The sequence below is a fragment of the Macrobrachium nipponense genome, chromosome 35 (genome assembly GCF_015104395.2).
Source record: "Macrobrachium nipponense isolate FS-2020 chromosome 35, ASM1510439v2, whole genome shotgun sequence".
NCBI classification, from domain to species: domain Eukaryota; kingdom Metazoa; phylum Arthropoda; class Malacostraca; order Decapoda; family Palaemonidae; genus Macrobrachium; species Macrobrachium nipponense.
This window is the reverse complement of record NC_061096.1, coordinates 31,547,968-31,570,467: the sequence shown is the minus strand read 5'-3', so window position 1 is coordinate 31,570,467 and position 22,500 is coordinate 31,547,968. Positions and strand designations below refer to the sequence as shown.

General features: G+C 36.3%; 1 protein-coding gene across 6 annotated transcripts in view; it reads right to left on the bottom strand.

Annotated features, from left to right (window-relative positions):
* Positions 1 to 22,500, bottom strand: part of LOC135208550 (homeobox protein OTX2-like) — a 308,299-nt gene that overhangs the window by 94,204 nt on the left and 191,595 nt on the right. The window contains exon 1 of one of the 6 annotated variants that reach the window (XM_064240862.1): positions 11,295 to 11,711. The exons of the other annotated variants lie outside the window; for them this stretch is intronic. The gene's annotated coding sequence lies outside the window, so the exon portion shown is untranslated. Of the gene's footprint in view, positions 1 to 11,294; positions 11,712 to 22,500 lie in introns of those variants that run through there. 6 annotated transcript variants of the gene reach the window in all.

The window sequence follows — 22,500 nt, the reverse complement described above, 5'->3', positions numbered from 1 at the left end:
ATACACAAAGCACTACACCCAAGAGCAAATACGGACAGACTATACATAACACGAAAGGAAGGAGGGAGAGGACTACTAAGTATAGAGGACTGCGTCACCATCGAGAACAGAGCACTGGGGCAATATCTGAAAACCAGTGAAAACGAGTGGCTAAAGAGTTCATGGGAAGAAGGACTAATAAAAGTAGACGAAGACCCAGAAATATACAGACAGGAGAATGACAGACAGAACAGAGGACTGGCACAACAAACCAATGCACGGACAATACATGAGACAGACTAAAGAACTAGCCAGCGATGACACATGGCAATGGCTACAGAGGGGAGAGCTCAAGAAGGAAACTGAAGGAATGATAACAGCGGCACAAGATCAGGCCCTAAGAACCAGATATGTTCAAAGAACGATAAACGGAAATAACATCTCTCTCATATGTAGGAAGTGCAATACGAAAAATGAAACCATAAACCACATAGCAAGCGAATGCCCGGCACTTGCACAGAACCAGTACAAAAAGAGGCATGATTCAGTGGCAAAAGCCCTCCACTGGAGCCTGTGCAAGAAACATCAGCTACCTTGCAGTAATAAGTCGTACGAGCACCAACCTGAGGGAGTGATAGAAAACGATCAGGCAAAGATCCTCTGGGACTATGGTATCAGAACGGATAGGGTGATACGTGCAAATAGACCAGACGTGACGAGGATTGACAAAGTCAAGAAGAAAGTATCACTCATTGATGTCGCAATACCATGGGACACCAGAGTTGAAGAGAAAGAGAGGGAAAAAATGGTAAGTATCAAGATTTGAAAATAGAAATAAGAAGGATATGGGATATGCCAGTGGAACTCGTACCCATAATCATAGGAGCACTAGGCACGATCCCAAGATCCCTGAAAAGGAATCTAGAAAAACTAGACGCTGAAGTAGCTCCAGGACTCATGCAGAAAAGTGTGATACTAGAAACGGGGCACATAGTAAGAAAAGTGATGGACTCCTAAGGAGGCAGGATGCAACCCGGAACCCCACACTATAAATACCAACCAGTCGAATTGGAGGACTGTGATAGAGCAAAAAAAAAAAATAAAAAAATAATAATAACAATTCCTCTCAACAAAGGGCCATATACAGATGCAATGAAAACGCGAAAGTGGGACAATAATATCGCAACCAATTACTTTACTAAATAAAAAAAAAAAACACTTATATGACTCGATTCATCGACCAAAATTCTCATCTGTTAACTTTCTTAGATGTATAGGCTGCTGGTTGCTACTGCCATTAAAGTTCAGTGTTACTAGAATTATTGTAGATACGTATACATGCCAACTTTTTAAATGCATATTATATATATATATATATATATATATATATATATATATATATATATATATATATAATATATGCGAATACCACAGAAAAACGACAGGCAGAAGGTCATTTTGCTATGGTACTTGCTTATATAATGAACTCACGTGCATCTACTGTGATTTTTAAGCATACATATTTATATTTATGAATAGTATGTATATGTAATACATACATACACACACATTATATATATATATATATATGGATATATATATATATATATATATATATATATATACATACATATATATATATATTATATATATATATACATACATATAAACATATATACATAAAGGTCTAACTTAAAATACCCTTTTTTGACCGTTCACTCACCTCTCATCATTATTCAGAACGTTTATCGTAAAATACTGGACCTCAAATGGCGATGACGTATTAGAAATATGTAGCTAAATCAGCTTGCAAAAGTTAAGAAAGGCATCGGAAAAAACATAAGATTATGAAGATTGAAAAGTAATGTTGAATAAAAAAAACAGTGTATTGATTTCAATATGTCGTGTGTTCATCCAAGGCCGCAGGCAAGACGCTATACAAGCTCAACAGAGAGAGAGAGAGAGAGAGAGAGAGCATCAACTCATTTTGTCAAATAGTGCAATATATTCTGCCTGCAGCATCAAAGCAAAGGTCAGGCAGGCTCTTTGTTGGGGTGAATCAAATTTACGCACATTTGAATATATTTCTGAATATATATCCTTGTATATATACACACACACACACACACACACATATATATATATATATATAATATATATATATATATATTGTATATATATATATATATCATATATATATATATATACATATATATATATTTGAACATATATCTATGAATACACACACACACACACACACACACACACACACACACACACACACACACACTATATATCTATATATATATATATATTATATATAATATATATATATATATGTTGTTGTGTGTGTGTGTGTGTGTGTGTGTGTGTGTGTGTCCGGTGCAAAGCTAACTTTTACTCTCATGTGTTCATGTCTATCCACTTGCTTCTGTTTATGTAGATATACCATGTTTTATATATAATATATAAATATATATATAAATATATATATATAAATATAAATATATATATATATAATATATAAATATATATATATATATATATATGTGTGTGTGTGTGTGTGTGTGTATTCATATATGTTCAAATATATATATATATATATATATATATATATATATATATATATTTATATATATAATATATAAACATATATTTATCATATATATATATAGATATATATAATATACTATATATATATTAGATATATATATATATATTTAATATATATATATATTTATAATTAGATGTGTGTGTGTGTGTATGTTCGTTAAAATCCTATCAATGTACAGTCTTGAAACAGAAGAGCAAGTTACAGTTGGAATTGTGAGGAAGTGAGGAATCTATTAATGTTTTTTTTTAAACAGGATATAGCACCCTGCGTTCCCCGTTGACATAAATACACAATAATTATGGTAATTAACGCTAATACAACGTTAAAAAAACTGTACAGCAATTTCCGTTTAAGTCTCCCTGTAAATCTCGCAAGGTTCCACGAGCAGCAATAATAATAATAATAATAATAATAATAATAATAATAATAATAACACGTCGGAACGCCACGCATCTAAATTCCAATCATTTGGCTTTAACGCAACTTTAACGAGTTGAAGTGATTTTCATTTTCCCCCTACCTACATCATTCGTGCAGAGAGAGAGAGAGAGAGAGAGAGAGAGAGAGAGAGAGAGAGAGAGAGACGCTCTCTCATTTTTCCCATGAGACTCACGCCGCCTTTGACTCATCAACTAATTGACTAACTCACTTCAGCCACACCTAATCTCATTGGATATCAGATCTGTCCGTTGTTCTTTTGAGTTCAGTCTCTCTCTCTCCTCTCTCTCTCTCTCTCTCTCTCTCTCTCTCTCTCTTCTCAGACCACATGGTCGCGATGGTAGAAAGAATGGCTCGAGAAGCAATTGTTGCGAACTCAACGCATAGTTCTCTGATCCTCTTAAAAATATTAGTAACAAAAACAAAGGCTCTAAGTTTTCTACAGATCGATGGAAAACCAATGGAAGACACGAACTCTCGCTCTGTTGGGTTGTAGATTTCGGAGGTCTACACGAGACCTCAAACTTCCTTTCCACACTTCCGGGAGCTTTGGCTATAAGGCGACTTCTTTGGTATTTACTGAAACGACGCGCTGCAGTGACAGATAGTTTCATGCCATTTCAGAAGATATATTTTCATCTTATTTTGCTATCCGATATTACTTTCATTCCCCAATTTCATTAGCCTTTTAACAGATGTGGGATCGAACATTTTTTTTATCTTTTTATTTTTTTTAGTTTACAGCAATACAATCTAGATACCTCACTGGACTGTAGAATGACTTGTCTGCCCAACACTTACCAAACAAACGATGGGGGCCAGTGATGACTGAATCACAGAAGTTGGCCATCAAGTATAGATAAGTCACATTAGCTCATATCAAAGTTTCAAGACAACAAAACCCTCTGCAAATATATAATACGCCCACAATAATTGGTTACTGTGACTGGATTTGTGCATTGCAGTAATCATGTACAGTAACTCATATAAGTTCATGGATGTCCGGGTTTTTGAGAGAGATGTCCAAGTCACCCCTTTCTGGATGACAGGTGACAGGGAGTGCGAAACTGGCCAAATCTTCAACTACCTAACTCTGCTGTAGAGAGTTTCGGTGTGAGCCCATCTTACGTCACTATACAGACCCGTTGTCCAGAAAGGGGTTGGATGGAATTCAGCTTTATGCCCGGAGACATCCATGAACTTATATGAGCGACTGTACATTCGTCAAAACATTTGCAGAAAGAGCTCATTGTCCTTTCCTCTCTCTCTAGCACCGTCAAAACATTTCAAATGCCCTTCAGAAATCAATAAGTATATCGAATATCCCGAGGTCAGAAGGTTCGACAAGCAGATTGACGGACGGGAGGAAGACGGATAGGCAGGTGTACATCTTTGACTCTGGTGTACACGTGAGTCGTTCACGTTCCTTTTGGGAAGCCTCATAAGCGACGGAGCATCAAATTCCACTGGCAAAACCGGGAGCACGAACTCAGTATCCTTGAACGGGAATATTTAATAATTGTGAGGAGATTTGAATTGCAAAATTGCAATGGTTTTTTTTCCCGCTGATAGAGCAAGGCGGTGCCACGAATGGTTGGTTGTTGGTAAAAAAAAAAATGTAGTGTCTACACACACACACACACACACACGAGATATAAATAATTAATTTTTTTTTTCTACTAATTTTTCCCCGTTGATACAGCAATGCGGTGTCACGAATGGTTGGTTGTTGGTAAAAATAAAAATGTAGTCTACACACACACACACACGATAAATAAATAACACACACATTAACCGCATTATCGTGAAAGAATCCCCTGTTCAGATATTCCATAACATGAGCTGCTCCATACATCAACACGGATGGTTCATCAGCAGCACGTCGAACAAAATCAACCCACACTGCCCCATTCACATCTACCTTGCAGGTAATCTCGTGATCTATAGATATGATTATTATTATGGCCCCTTAGGCCTGTAAAATTAAATTTACTGCTACCGGTGTAGCAGTAAGCAGTAACCTGGACACTGCTGCCTAGGAAGCACCAAATGCTTTATATTTTCATCCACCTTATCCAAAGGCAGATGAGTGTCTAGATAAGGGTTGTGAACCCTTTGTGGGAGGAAATTCCGCATAAACGTGGATCACCTTCTGTCTCCCAAGGCCAACGGCAGCTACATGAATCAGTTTGGTAACTCAGGACTGCTATGACAGTGGCAGTTCGAGCAGTACAATCAGGACATTTCTGATGCTCCTCAAGATGAGAAGTATCCAGTGAAGAATTGCGGACGCCATGGTTAAAGAAAATATTCTTAAAAGATAGACAAGCCTCTTCTTAAGCCATAGGCAACCGCACTTTTCACTCATCTCTCTCAATTTAAGTAAAGCCGCCAGACTTGACGGGACAGTATGTTAAAAAAATACGGAATACTGCTCGTCATCTTTAAGATAAAAAAAAAAAAAAAAAAAAAAAAAAACACGAATGCCTGCTCCCTGGATACTGAGGTTAATGATTGAGCTGCCAGTCGCACCTTCATTGCGACTGTAACATAATTTAAAGTTTAATTCAGTGGTGAAACGGTGATGGACTGCCTAAGGTCCTTCTCTATTTCCGACTCGAAGGGAATAATAACTACTAGGTGGAGTGAAGAAGTGTGAAGTTTGGCCACATTTCACATTCAGAACCTTTCTTGATCAATATACACGTTGCAAACATTTTACTTCATAGCTTCAAACTTCTCCCTCTTTATTTACATTCAGCATCCAAAGTTTGCTTCTACAACCGAGAGTTGGCTCAACACTTCTTTCATGCAGTCGTGCTTATGTCTTCTTTTCTTCCATATCTTTTGCACATAACTGGTGCCCTTCATACTTCAGCTACTCGGGGACAATGTTACAGTTACTTGGAAGTACCTGTAGATATTCTACTAAGCATATGACAATGCACTAGTTAATATCCTGATTCCTGTTTAGACATACCCTTACACTTGGTCAGAGTTACTTTCAACTTTTTCATCTAACACTTTCAAATTCTTTTTTTAGACACTTAGGTTTCTCCGCTGTCAACACTAAATTCTGCCTGCCTAGACTCCAATCACGGCTCCGGCTGGATATCTTTCTATAGTATTATCTGTAGTCACTAATATCAACGCTAATGCTATGAATCTTTTCCTCCAAATCTAACAAAATCTTAATAAAAGGATAATGACAAATGAAAACTACCTTCGTATACCAGAATGACTTTCTAAATTTTATTTTGGTCCATTCGTTATTTTCAACCGCAGGCACATACTTTTTAAGTTTGGTTTAATCAATGATAACTTAACCGATAACAGAAGTTATATTGAGAACAAAATATTAAAATCTTGCTCTCCAGATCGAAAAAGCTGGGATTTAAAAAATGAGCAATTGCTTGCAAAGAAAACTACAAAAGAAATAGCAAGGGTGATAAACTGAAAAATTGCAGCTAAAACGAGCATAAAAGAAATGAACTGTTTTTTTCTTGAAAAAAAAATTGAATTTTCTTCGGATGCAAAACTCGACGCATTTTACGGAACGCATTTTTAAGAAACCAATACCCTATATTTTCCAAGCAGTGAATGAAAACGATGAATGTTCAAATAAGACAAGTGAGTTATTGTTCACTCAAAAATGATCAGGTGAAAATTGTTCCCTTCAACTCCCGCAACTGTTTGTTTGCAAGAGTGTTAGAATGTAGTACATCATTTCCAAAAGTGCAATTTTAATAATATAAATTTAGCTTACTTTGGTTGGTCGGAGACAAAGAACGACAGTTTATTAGTCGTTCTTAGTGTTCCACCTTTCAATAAACCGCAAAGTTCACTTTCTTCTGATACCAAATTTTTTATTTATTTTTCTCCCCCCGATTTCCCGCATGTAAAATCTGCATTAAGGAATAAATTCTGTAATAACAGACGACCATAAACGCATATAACCTCAGCTATTTACTCTGGAATAGCAACAATCACGGCAGATCATTTGTGTCAGCCAATCCAACGCCGCGGAAAAAAAGATATAAAAAAGCAATCGAGTATTCCCAAACAAATAAAGAGTGACGTTACAGATACGCAAATCTGGCAAGGACAGGACACTAGCAGATTATTTATGGTGTCAGATTTCACATCAATCGGATTAGCCCGAGTTTTAGATGAGGAAATCGCCGCTTTACAAACAATTTAGTGGAACTACATATTTCGGCCGGCGAAAGAATGCTGCCATTTGGGCAGGGGGTCGTGTTGCGCCGGGCATGACAGGAATGATCGTCATTACTATGATAAAACAAAATATATGCAAACATTTCATATAGGACTTGCCGGGAAGGTCATCAGCTTGCATAGCAAGCTTTCACAGAATCGAATGTTCCACACACACACACACACATAATGTGTGTATATATATATATATATATATATATCATATATATATATTATATATATATATATATATATGTTTCTACTGTTGGTTTTGCGTTCTTCATAGTTGCTATTGATTACTACATATATATATTCATAGAGAGAGAGAGAGAGAGAGAGAGAGAGAGAGAGAGAGAGAGAGAGAGAGAGAGAGAGAGAGAGAGGGGGGGATACTGCAAACTACAACCACGAAGAGTGGAAAATATAAACAAATTCTTTGTCATCACTGTTCTTATATTTCACACCACCACGCATATCCACGAAAATTATACCTTACTACATATTACTGCGTGCCTGTACGGAATAAACATACGTAAGCGCAAATATTATCAAATAAGAATTATACAGATATACTGATTACACTTATAAAACTAATAAAGGTGGTCTGTAACTTGCACAATTTGTCTGGATTTATTCTGTTTTACTGTGACGGAACGCTGTTTTCAAGAGACCAGAGTTTCGAAAGAACAGACAAGCAATTTTAAATTAGTGAACCGGATAAAGGGGAAAAAATGTTCTTTTCTCGACTTGCAGCGATTTTAAAACTTACAAGAAAAGAAATGGAGGATCACACGGGTAAATCACTGTTAAACCATTCGAAATTCTGAATCCTTGGCCCTTTTATCTCCGTGATCTTACTGCCTCATCTCAGGCCCTCTCAAATCGTCGTTCGCTTTCTGTACAATCTATCTCCTCTCTCCTCCCTGTCCTCCTGCTCCTGCTCCTTTCGCTCCTTCAACGGGCCGGTGGAAGCCAAGAGTGCATCATCATTTCATTACTTACAGTAATTGGTCTAAGTTAAGTCTTGTGGCGGAGCTTCATCATCAAGTAAGAGTGCTCTGGAGATGCTGCGTCTCCGTTTGATCTGACGGTGATCACAGCAACCCTAATCACAGCTAATTAATTGACTGGTTTCATTCTCTTACCAGGCCCCCAAGTCTTTGATCTCGCCGATGGCTCTCCCCCTCCCCGCCCCCACCTTGTACTCCCCTCACCCCACCACCACCACTACCAATCCAATCCCCCATTCCACACACGGAGAGTCCCTCACCTCCCGGGACCTCCTCAACCCTACCCCCAAAAATGCTCTCGTGCTCCACGGGTATTCCTCTCTCTCTCTCTCTCTCTCCTCTCTCTCTCTCTCTCGCGCTCTCTCTCTCTCTCCTACAAATAATCTACCCACTACAGGTTGTCGTAGTTCTTTCGGATTCACTCTCTCTTCTGCAGGCTTATGCACAGCTCTTTTCACTACTAAAAAATGGCTCTCTCTCTCTCTCTCTCTCTCTCTCTCTCTCTCTCTACTCCCCTCACTCCACTGTAATCCACCTACACTGGCACTTAAGTACTCGCTACAAGAGAAGCCCGTCCTCAAACACTGCCATACTGCCATTTGGGAAAATAACCAGTAACAGAGTTAGGTAACATTAGGGAAAATAACTAGTAACAGTTATGTAACATTAGGGAAAATAACCAGTAACGGATTTGTAACATTAGTGAAAATAACCAGCAACAGTTATGCAACATTAAGGAAAATAACCAGTAACGGAGTCATGTAACATTATGGAAAGTAACCAGTAGCAGTTATGTAACAATAGTGAAAATAACCAGTAACAGTTATATAACATTATGAAAAAAAAACCCAGTAGCGGAGTTATGTAGCATTAGGGAAAGTAACCAGTAACGGAGTTATGTAACAATAGGGAAAGTAACCAGTAATGGAGTTATGTAACATTAGGGAAAATAACCAGTAACAGTTATGTAACATTAGGGAAAATAACCAGTAACAGTTATGTAATATATTGGAAAATAACCAGTAACAGTTATGTAACATTAGGGAAAGTAACTAGTAACAGTTATGTAACAATAAAGAAAATAACCAGTAACGGAGTTATATAACACTATGGAAAAAAACTAGTAACGGAGTTATGTAACATTAGGGAAAATAACCAGTAACAGAGTTATGTAAATTTCCGCGACACATCATTTTCTTTTCCTTCGATTCAAAGGAGACGAAGACACGGAGGAGTTAAGAGAAGAAAGATCCCAAGAACTGTGGCATCAGAGCGAATGTGAAACGCAAGTGAAATGGGAATGAATAGTCGTACATATCAAATGAGTGACTATGTGGTAAAAATTGAGAGAAAATCCTTTGTTACGTAACAGAGGAGTGCTAGAGACCATTGACGGACAAGAAAGCAAAAAAACAATTTTGTGTATATATATATATATATATTATATATATATATATATATATATATATATATATATATATATATAAACACATACGCATGAAGCTACAAATGTCATTTAATATCTAATTCGCTCTACCTCGGAATAACTAATATATTTTCATATATGTTTAATAGGGGAAATTTTTTAGTTTGATAATAATTCAGTATATATATATAATATATAGTATCTATATATATAAACATATAATATATATATATATAATAATTATAAATATATATATATATAAATGCATGGACTCTAATTATATTTAAATTTCGAAGTCCGACATGAGCGGTAATTAGTCAGAATGGGGACAAGAAGCCGAAAGATTATATCTATATTATATATATATATATATATATTATATAATATCTATATTATATATATATATATATATATATATATATGTATATGATATATCATTATATAATATATATATATATATATATATATATTTCAGTAAGGAAATATTTCATTCGTACATAGAATTGGCTACAAAGATTCCAGGATTCTGAGAGTCTGCATCTTACGAAAAAACTTTTCGTTCGCTCGCTAAAAAAATAAAATGGGGGTGGGGGGGCGGGTGTAAAGGTATTACGGTACGAGAACCAACAAGAATCGTGTTACTGGGAAAGCAAGGATAGAAATATATAGAGCTCAGGCCAATTGCCAAGCGCTGGGACCCATGAGGCTATTCAGCGCTGGAAGAAAAATTATAGTAGCTAGGTCTGAAAGATGTAATAGAAGGAAATTCTCAAAGCAGTTGCACTATGAAATATTTGTTAAGAAAAGGGTGGATAACAAGATGGAAGAAAGAGACTATGAATGGGGGACAGTCAAAGGAATGAAAGGAGTTGCAGCTAGGGGCCGAAGGGACGCTCCACAGAACCTTCAGTTATGCCTACTAGGAACCTGAGAGAGAGAGAGAGAGAGAGAGAGAGAGAGAGAGAGAGAGAGAGATACTGCTACCCACACTATAAAAGAAACAGTGTCGGAATCCAAGCAGTGGGAGAACTAAATGCTACAGTGACATAAAGTAAAGTGCCGTTCGTGAAAGCACGAATAACACTAATGTACAACGTCGTTATTACCATGAATATGCATCAGTAATGTATAACATCTGTAACATCTCATTGACACACAGCTTCAGCTTGTCTCCTACGCGTCACAAACAGGCTGAAAATAAGTCGACGACGGCGTGGAGAACGAACCATTGGCCAGTAGTGGATATATATAATCGTATGGAGTAATAGTTAGAACTACCGAATAGTCTCCAACTTGTATTCGACTTCTTTGGATTTGTGAGCGGTAAGCTACCGACATGTTTCACTGGTGCGGACACAACTTAAACGACTATGAAAAGATATCCAGAGTATCATTCTAGTGCCCCTCCACATGAAGCACTGAATGTGGGGCAGGCACAGGCACATTTCATAAAGCTTTATCATCAGCAGTCTCTCTGCCATCATGATGAAGCAGAATGAGACTGAGGATAAAACACAAAGAAAAGCCTTCATTAAACACGTCTTAGAGCATATACGCATGCGAGAACAATGCCCTCAATTCACGCAGCACATCTCCGAGACTTACAACTTACCACTTGAGCGAAGAAAGGCGCTAATCTTCTTAATTTCTTCAAGTTAAACAAAGGCAGATTCCACTGAGCGCTCGCAGAGAGTGTAAAACGTCACTGGGTCGGTGTGTGGTCACGAATTGACTTCAAAATGACGTGAAAGAAGGGAAGGTGGAAAGCACGTGAACTCGTGTCACGTAGATGCGTCCCTGAGAACGTCTTCTTCGTTCCCCAAGTCCACCACTACGTGAATTCAGCGTCTCCACGCAGTCAGAATGGACCCGAAGCGTTGTCGAATCACTTCTCTCGTCTTTATCCCGGAAATTAGTCGACGTTTGCACGCTCGCTTTTGTCCTTTGTTACTTCTGTTCTGTTTTCGCTACGAAAAACACGTTACTGTTAGTTTTGACGATTCTAAATTCACACACTTGTTAGTACACTATTAATATCTGACCACCCACACTCGTTACGTTTCATTAGCTTGTTTTAGGAGGTACACACGTCTGCAAGGCCACTTACGTTACGTCCTGGTCTCCTTTTGCAACGTTCAGAGAAGTGTATCTCACCAAAAAGTGCTACGTTCTCGTGCAACGCTCCAAAATTGATCTCACCGTCTTCATCGAAGACTTACGGGAGTGCCCTGAGAGTGTGCCACACGAATACGCTCATGGCAGTGCAGAACGCTGGCAGTTCGAACTCCCCAAGAAAGATGGGTTGCCTCTTATGAATTCCATCAATGTAAAGTCACGCACCAAGTTTCGAAATAACCGCTGAGCAATGGCAAGCTCTCTCTCTCTCTCTCTCTCTCTCTCTCTCTCTCTCTCTCTCCACACACATGCTCTATGTGTAAATTTTATTTATATATATATATATATATATATATATATACATCCATAATATATATATATATTTATGTCTATATATATATATATATATATATATATATATATATATATATATGTATATATATATATATATATGTACATATATAAAAATATATTCATATATATATATATACATATACATTACATACATATATATATATATATATATATATATATATATATATATATATATATATATATATATAAAATCATATATACACACCGAAATTGACCACCTACATGTATGCATGTATACCAATCCGAGGAGAGAGAGAGAGAGAGAGAGAGAGAGAGAGAGAGAGAGAGAGAGAGAGAGAGAGCCAACCAAGTCTGCGACTTGGATGCATCAAAAGACTTATATTTTGTCCCCCTCCTTTCTTTCAAAAACGAAAACAACCGGACCGTGAGCAAGAATCCAATGGACTTTTTCAAAATTTATTTATTTATCTATATTCTATTTTATTTATTTATTTATTTATTTTTTTACTGTGGAAGGAATCGCTTTGGGGAGTAATCCTTGCAAACGCCCTGTCCCATCTCTTAGCTCCATTGGACTACTCCATCCGCATCTGGGATCTCTCCTTCCTTTTGGCACTCCCCCTAAATAGAGATACTCGATCCCTTTGGACATATTGGCCCAGGCACCGTGACGTCATATTGGGGGAGCAGTTACTGAAAGCTCCCCAAAGCGATGACCAGGATCGGCGAGTACTTTGTAGTGACTTCAATTGACGTTTCTTAATTAGTCAATCTATAGGAATGTTTTTCTCTTTTATTGAAAAGAAAAACACATGAGAATCCTTGCATAAGTATTCCATTCAATATTATCTACCAAGCGACAACATTTCAGGTATGACGCTGAAATAAGAAGAAGTATCTTAGGTCTCATAAGTACAAGTCATTGCGTGGCTTTTTTTTGCGCGCGCGCGGAGAGAGAAATGTGAAGTTAACCAATATCATTTTGAAAGAAAATAGAAAATAAGATTTCGAATATTAATGTAATGACAAATAAAGATATACACCCATACACACACATATATATATGTATATAAATGAATACATACATACCTAATATATCTATATATAATATAATAAATATATATATATTATAATTATATATACTTATATATATACATATTATATATATATATACTTATATATATACATATTACATATATATATATATATATATATATATATATATATATATATTATAATATTATTATTATATTATATGTATGTATGTTGGCGTAAATCGATGTAAACTATAGCAATCAAGACTTAGATTCCAAGAAAAATCCTCTTCACAAAGGTTACTTATAAAAAAAAAAAACCTCCGGCAGAATATCATTACCGGGAAAGATATCGAAAATATGTCACAGATATCGCATACGACTCACGCCGTAACCTTTGGCCAAATTTCATGTGATATATCTTATCCTAACCTATTCTCACCTTGAATGAAGTGTCCTTAGCTGACCGGTAGACCAATCACCAAAGCATAAATATCTCTTTAGGCTCTCATGGCGCAACTGTGATACACTGAAGACATACAAAGACTAGATTAGGAGTGTTTAACCTTTTGCTTCATTCCAGGTCACCAGTAGATGGCCCCTCAATTTTCCCAAACCCCTCTTTCCAGACCCACAGGGTATGGTCTCTCATTATCCCCTTGAACCTATTCAGCATCCCAGTGGGTTGGCCCTTGATGTCCGCATGGTCCTTTTCCAGACCTCCAGTGGGTGTCCCTCGATGTCTCCATGACCCTCTGCAGGGCACCAGCGGGTGGTCCTCAACGTCCGCATGAGCAATTACCTAAGTCCCACAACATTGCCCCCTTGAAGTCCCAAACTCTCTTTCACCGTCTTGGTATCTATGGTGTCTACTTCTAAACCTACACATTTAAACGTGAATCATTATCAATTACCTATAAAAAAAAACTAAGACAAACTTCAGTTGAATGCAAAATGTCCTTTCGATAACTATTTTCAATATACCAGATCGCGATTTAACCTTAGCAACCCAAGCAAAACACCAGGAGCTTTCTTCCCCCGCCCCTCTTTTCTTTGGGAGTTGAATAGATGAACATCAGGTTTAAGCCTTTCGAAGTAAATAGATAAAAAAAAACATCAGCACTCAAATGTACGCAGCCATGGGTCCCAATGACTAATCAAAGTCTGCAATCGTTTTCATTGCACACATGAATGACATTTTACACTATCAAGACTAGGGTCGAGTCTAATATTCATGCTCCTGTCTTGTCAACGCACTAGCGTTATCACAACAGTCTGGTGATAGTGGCAATGGGTCAAAACGGTACTCGAAAGCCAACAAGAGAGAGAATGAGAAGGAGAGAAGTTCCAACTTCACACAATTGCAGTTCGAGTTTCTACCTCCCCCCAGTGACTTTGGTATTCAGTTTTTGAAGGATCTATATAATAAATTGTTTTATCCATATCTAGGGATTTCTCTCTCTCTACTCCTTTTCAGACTTGGTGCTGGATGCAACGTTTACGCGGAAACCGGCTGTCTTTGTGGAATAAAGAACATTCTCTCTTTTAATTGTATGTTCCCCTTTTTCAAACTAAGACTTTCGCGATCCACCGGTTACTGATACACACAAAGATTGATCATACTTTGATTTACAAGCTCCTGCACGACCTAGAAAGACAGAGAGAGAGAGAGAGAGAGAGAGAGAGAGAGAGAAAGAGAGAGAGAGAGAGAGAGAGTAAGGTATTTTGAGCACACCTTACAGTACATCATACTTTCGAAATGAATAGCAAGAGAAGAAAAATACAACAGCAGAGAAATTGAATTACAGCGAAGAGGTATTTTTGGGAGAACGATACCAAATCCAATACAACTGCAGCAGGACAAGTCACGAACATTCTGAGTACAAGAATTAAGTGTCAAACATCAAGTCACGAAGCATTCCACGAGACTTACGGGCATTTGATGGGGAAAAAATGGCAAGTGATTTTATCTAAGGGATTCTCTCTCTAAAAAAAACTACCGTCGATTTTTTTGTCGTACTTCCCTTTCTAAAAGATGGTGGCGGGTCGTGACTAAAGGAAATTGAAGAACATTTTCCTGTTGAAAATGTTACGTAAACATGTACGAAGAATATCTCTCTCTCTCTCTCTCTCTCTCTCTCTCTCTCTCTCTCTCTCTCTCTCTCTCTCTCTCTCTCTCTCTCCGTAAATCTTTGGTGATTTCTCATCCGTTTTCCATCTCTTTGGAGGAAGGCAAATTCTGTATTATTAATTAAAGGATGCATCAGATAATCTGTATCGTGAAAAGCCACTTAAAAAAAAAACAACCTTTTTTCATCACTAGTTTTTACCCCTCAAAAGGAATATGATGCACCGTATACACGTTATAAACATCAAAGTAAAAGAGGCTAATCCTTCAGTAAAGAAAATGTCCTCCTGCCTATTCCAAAGAACATCAAAATCACCACTCCCCGCTTTCGAAAAGAAAGGAGGAAAACTCCGCCCAATAAAATAACTCGCCTAGTAAAATGAAGGCCAGAAAAGGATTAAAAACCAATACCTTTCTCATGCGCGACTTTCTTTGGCTTTCGATAAGAAAGTTTGGTCAAAATCGTTAACGTGTTCAGGAACAGTCGCTTTAAAGACATTTTCCTCTTAAGGTATGCCACATAACAGGTCCACTTTTGGAGAGAGAGAGAGAGAGAGAGAGAGAGAGAGAGAGAGAGAGAGAGACTCTCTCTGAAGAGGAAAGCACATCTCTGATCACTAGGACAGAGTTAACAAAGTCTGAGAGCATGACGATTAATGTGGTATGCGAACTTCAGATTTCAATCGTTGCTCAAATTCTCACGACAATTGCAAATGAATGAAAGTAATCTGAAATTGAACGGCTTAACGTTAACTTATAAGAAAAAACAGACAAGAATAAAATCCCTTTTAACAGACGGGACGTATCCGTGGGAGCGGCCAGACATAAACGAACTGCGCACCATTATAAAAGCTTTACCTTGAGGAATGGTGAATCCACGTCGCACGGAAAATATCATCTGCAAATCAACATTCGCTCGTATATCCACCACCCTCCCTCCCTCCCTCTCTCTGTCTCCGGTCCTCAGAAAGCAATCATGGGGTGAGGCTGTTAGAACCACCTCCTGTCCCAGTGATGTCAATAGGGGATTTTAAACCGGCTCGCACCCTTAAGGTCCGTATTCGATCCTAGCTTTCCGCATACACGTCGACCCAGTTATGAACGAGTGCCAAGAAATGGGTGTGAGGCTTGCGACCTCATCTCTTGAGACTTGTGTATGAACCATAGGCTCTCTCCTAGTGGTGTAACTCCCTCAAAAAAGTAATTCCTAAAAAAAATAAATAAAAAGAGTCAAGCTCATGAGGAAACATAAATATACTTACATATAAATGAATGTATATATGTATTTACATAAGTGTGTGTTTGTGTATGTATGTGAACATACATATACAAAAACAAGAAGCATAAGTACGCACACACATACATAAGCAAACAACACACTAATATATATATATTATATATATATGTATATATATAGATATATATATGTATATATATATATATACATATATATATATATATACATACTTTATATATACACACACATACACATATATTAAGCGACGGGCGGGCTTGCACATCATTCACGGAAGCATATACAAGGCACTCGTGCAGCAAAAACACAAATCTGTAAATCACCTGAAGATGGGGGTGATAATAAACCGAAGTGTCCATATAAATAGATGTGTGTTTATCCATACATGTAGGATTACCTACAATTCAGCGAAGGATTAGCCAGAGGGAAAAAAAAACATATATTGCAAATATTCCCCAAAACTTCGTCAATTCCTGACAAAAACACACACGCAGCACGAAACTTATATAAACATAAAAAAAAAAACCATAAAACACTTTTACATCAACGTACAAAAACAACCGCAGCGGCTTTCAAACTTTCCATAAATGATAATAAAAAAAAACGATCCAAAACAAACTGCAACGCTTAACAACTCGCATCGTGTGGCCATATTAAAAAAAAAAAAAAAAATGGAGGCAAACACAGGACGAAATATTCAGACATCGAACACTGAAATAAATTTCTCTCTCTCTCTCTCTCTCTCTCTCTCTCTCTCGCTATATTTTCGCCCATTGTTTGCCTAGTCGATTCTGACCGACCCTCCCTCTCTCCCTCCCTGAAAACCAGCCCCAAACTCTCCCACATTCCCCCCACCCACCCAAACCCCCCACCCGCCTGCAATCCGACAAATAATAGAAATAAAGGAAGATACAAAAAAACATGCAGATATGTATATACAAATACATATATATTCGGACAAATCTCTTCTCCATTTTTCTCCGGAAATTTCACTGATCGCCGCAAATTAAATTCATAGTCTCCACAAAACCCCCCTTTTTGAATTGGAAGCACAAAGCAAAGCAAAGCAAAACAAAAAAGGAAAAAAAAGAATAAAAATAAAAATAAAACAAAAAGGGATAAAAACAGGAGAAATAAAACAAAAATGATAAAAGATCGACCGGCCTTAGGAATAGCATTGCAACATTCAACGAACAAACCATTCAGGTTAGATTGATTTTGTGATATCTCGGGATATATCGAGACCAAACCCGCTACCCGGCATACCCCCCCCCTCCCCCCCCCCCACCCACCTCTTCCCGCCCCACCCCCGATTTTTCTATCTCCCCCCCCTCACAAATTCTAAACTACCCCACCCCCAGTCCCCCTCCCCTTCCCTTCGTGTCTACTACTCTCTCATCCTCCTATCTCCCACAAATTCTATCGCCCTCCCTCCCCTCTCTCATTCCACTAACCCCCACAATTTCTCCCCTCACCTTGTTCAAGCAATCGAACTTACCCCCTTCCTCCTGCCCCGATTCTCCCTCCCCCCATCCACTGGAGCCGGAGCCGGAGCCGGAGCTGCTACACATCCATATCGGACCAGAAATTCCAATTCGGCCATGTACGGGACACTTTAAAAATGAAAAAGGGGAAAAATCCTGCTATTTTGATCCCATTTTTCAAATGGGCATTTTATCCCTGAACAGGGAAATCCACCGCGTTTCCTTTTTTTTCTTTTTTTCTTTTTTCTTTTTTTAAACAAATCTGCGTAAATTGGTACAATATTTATTTCATTTTCTGCTTGCCGTATACATACATGCATACATGTATGTATGTAAGTATGTGTATACATACATACATATAAATATGTGTGTGTGTGTGTCCAGTGTAAACATATGTATATGTGATTACAAAATTAATCAATTCTTTTCCCAGGAAAATAGTCAACAGTCTATTTACCTAATTCATTTTAGTCTCTCTCTCTCTCTCTCTCTCTCTCTCTCTCTCTCTCTCTCTCTCTCTCTCTCTCTCTTAGACTAATGTAAAAGACAAAAAGAATTCGACACAACTCTATAGACAACCTCCCGTTAATTTATCTGAACTTTATACCATGGTTATTTGCTTAAATAGAGGGGTATAATATGCTGGATCTAAGATATGATAAAGAAAATATAAACAAAATTAAACGAAAACAAACAATGAAAACAACAGAAACGAGACAACAAATGGAGTGCTAATGAAAGTAATTGAATAATATAGAGCAATGAATATCATGTGACTTAAAATGGACGCCACTCAACATACCATGAAATCAACAACAAAACTCATTGATAAAAACGAAATATTATAGAGAAAGTTCAGTCTACATTATTCTCCGATAACAAAGGTTAGCGGTAAATTACTTAGTGCTGCAAGTTACTTTTCACCTAAAGAATTATTCACAGATCTGGAGATCTGGCACCGGGGCAAATTCAGTATAAGATATGACATATACTACCCTCTCAAGCAGTGGTTCCCAAACATTTTCTGGTCGTTACCTACTTTTCATACAGGATAATTGTCCATGACCCACCGCCCAACGCTAAGCATAACCTATGTATGTTATACATACATAGCCTTAGATTGTGGCACCTTGCATTCTGCTACATGAACACCCCCCCCCCCCCACCCCCCCAACCCCCCGTCTGGGAATCACTGCTCTAAAGCGTTTCGAAGTTCCACGCTGGACGAGTGGTTTTCGAGCTGGGCTGCCAATCCGGCGGTCCCAGGTTCGATTCCCGGCTTGGTCAACGCGGAATCAAGAAATTTATTTCTGGTGATGGAAGTTCATTTCTCGATATATGTGGTTCGGATTCCACAATAAGCTGTAGGTCCCGTTGCTAGGTAAACCAATTGGTTCCTAGCCACGTAAAAATATCTAATCCTTCGGGCCAGCCCTAGGAGAGCTGTTAATCAGCTCAGTGGTCTGGTAAAACTAAGATATACTTTAACTTTTTTAAAGCGTTTCGAGATATTTTTAATTTGATTTTCCGTGAATATGTAAACAAGGCCAGTAATAGTCCATGTAAGTATGGGAGTATGAGTGAAATAATAATAACAGGAATAGAAACGTAGACAGTTGCAAATAAGTATGGCACTGCTTATCGGGTGGAGACTTTTGCATAAATCAAATGCTTTTCGAGGAATCTCAGTATTCTTTAGGAGTACTCTCTCTCTCTCTCTCTCTCCATCTCTCCATCTCTCTCTCTCTCCTCATCTCTCTCTCTCTCTCTCTCTCTCTCACGTACTTATGGGTTAGGTTCAGTAAGAGCAAATACGTGTATTTTCAGCGTAAATATCCATACGTGTATGACACGGGTTCAAAAGAAACAAATCTCTCTCTCTCTCTCTCTCTCTCTCTCTAGGCAGAATACTGGTAGAGATATCGAGGCATCATGACGACAAAGACCTTCCTTCCTTCCTACCTCTCTCTCTCTCTCACCATACACCCGGCCGACCCTCATCTCCCTGGTGGGGAGTAAGTAAATTAGAGATGTCCTCGACTTCTACATTCCTTTGCACACAATTTAATGTTCTCTTTCCATTCCGCCTCTCTCTCTCTCTCTCTCTCTCTCTCTCTCTCTCTCTCTCTCTCTCTCTCTCTCTCATTATATTTGTGTACATTCTCTTGTGTAAAATCTTGCTCAGCAAGTGAATGGCCTTTTTGGCTCATTCCATAACTATAAATGTAATGTTTATTTTAGGCAATAATAATAATAATAATAATAATAATAATAATAATAATAATAATAATTAATAATAATAATAATAATAATAATAATAATTCTTTCGTAATTCAACATTTATTCAACACTAATTCAAAATCTTTCTTTCTCTATTTACAAATCAGACACCCGTGATTACCATACTTTGTTCTTAATTTACAAAATTCTAACTTTGCTGCATGTTGTTAAATTTTGACGACTAATAGTAATAATAAATAATAATAATAATAATAATAATAATAATAATAATAATAATAATAATAATAATAATAAAAATAATAAGAATAATAATAATCTGAAGAGATAAAACTATGTTTTCGAATGCAACACAAGGAAATTCCTTTTGTCAATTTGTATCTCTACACAATTTTCTCATATCTATTTACCTTCTTATTTATTGAAAGGTTTTATCATTAAGCTAAAGAACAGCAAATTACAGAAAGTACCACAAAAATGACAAAAGTTATAATGAAGGAGGAACAGGGTTTCTTGAGTATCTTCACAAATTTACAATATATTTTGTTAACGAAATTACTGTGCATTTTATTCTTAGCTTTCGCGTCATGTTCAAGATATTACAATAATAATAATAATAATAATAATAATAATAATAATAATAATAATAATAATAATAATAATAATAATAATAATAATAATAATAATAATAATATAATAATAATAATAATAATAATAATAATAATAATAATAAATAATAATAATAATAATAATAATAATGCAATTTTTTCCAAGGAAGATTGCCTCAAAGAGGGTCGTCTTCCATAATAATAATAATAATAATAATAATAATAATAATAATAATAATAATAATAATAATAACAATAATAATAATAATAATAATAATAATAATAATAATAATAATAATAATAATAATAATAATAATAACAATAGCATCGTCCAAAAAAATGTTTTTGCCCCATAACATCATACGAATCCAGTTATCATTAAATCAACAGCAAAATCAACATAAAAAGAACACATAAATTTATTATCTTTAGTACTAACCAGGTTATATTTTCATTGCCTCCTCATTACTAAATCTCGCTGAATTTGATTCAAATCCTCTAAATAAGAAACGACGCACAAACACTAAGTCAAAAGTACCCTCGTGCCTGTTTCAATTCTTATTATTACTTTCCTACAGGCTTGATAATCATTATTCATCGTAGCATCATTGATTGTGTTCGTATAAGAACGCAGGTGATTCACAATGTTCGATTCGTCTAAAAATTAATTTTGCCCTTAAAGGGCTTTTACGGTTTTATTGGTATATAACAAAATAAAAAACGAATACCATTTGTTGTCAGTACTCCATCATTCTGGCCAGTGTGAAAAACACTAAACGGTATTCTAACCTTTGATGCGGAAGCATATCGTGGGGCGTGGCCTCACTTCTTGCTAAAAAGGTTAACGAGCTCTAGTATTTCACGAAATACGATTCCAATAGAAATTACATCTGACATATGGCCCCCAACATGTAACAATGTTCTCTCTCTCTCTCTCTCTCTCTCTCTCATCTCTCTCTCTCTCTCTCTCTCTCTCTATATTATTATATATATATAATATTAATAATATATATATTTATATATTAATATAATAATATTCGGGGTAATATAATATATATATATATACTATATGTATTATATATACATATATAATATCTAATATATATATATATAAATTTATATATTATTATATATTATATATATAAATATATGTATACATATATACAATATATATGTCTTAAACTATAATTATTATATACATATGTATGTAATGTATGTATATGTATATATCTTAATTATATATATATATATATAATATATATATATATATATTACGATATATATACGTGTATATATATATGTATGTATATTATATATATATATATATATAGATATATATATATTACACATACGTACACACATATATATAATATATATATATATAATATATATATATGTTATTCCTTTATTTTTAGTAATTACTCATTTAATTTGTTCGCTGTAATTTGTGGAAACTCGCTATGAAAGTTAAGGGAAATTAAAACGTCTTCTGCTCCCTTACATGAACTTCGACATGCTTTGACGCTGTTGATAATGATGAAACCAAGATAAACAGGAAATGGTCAGCTAATAAAATTCTATGAAGCAGAACTGGCAAAACCGACAAACTCGAAATTATAC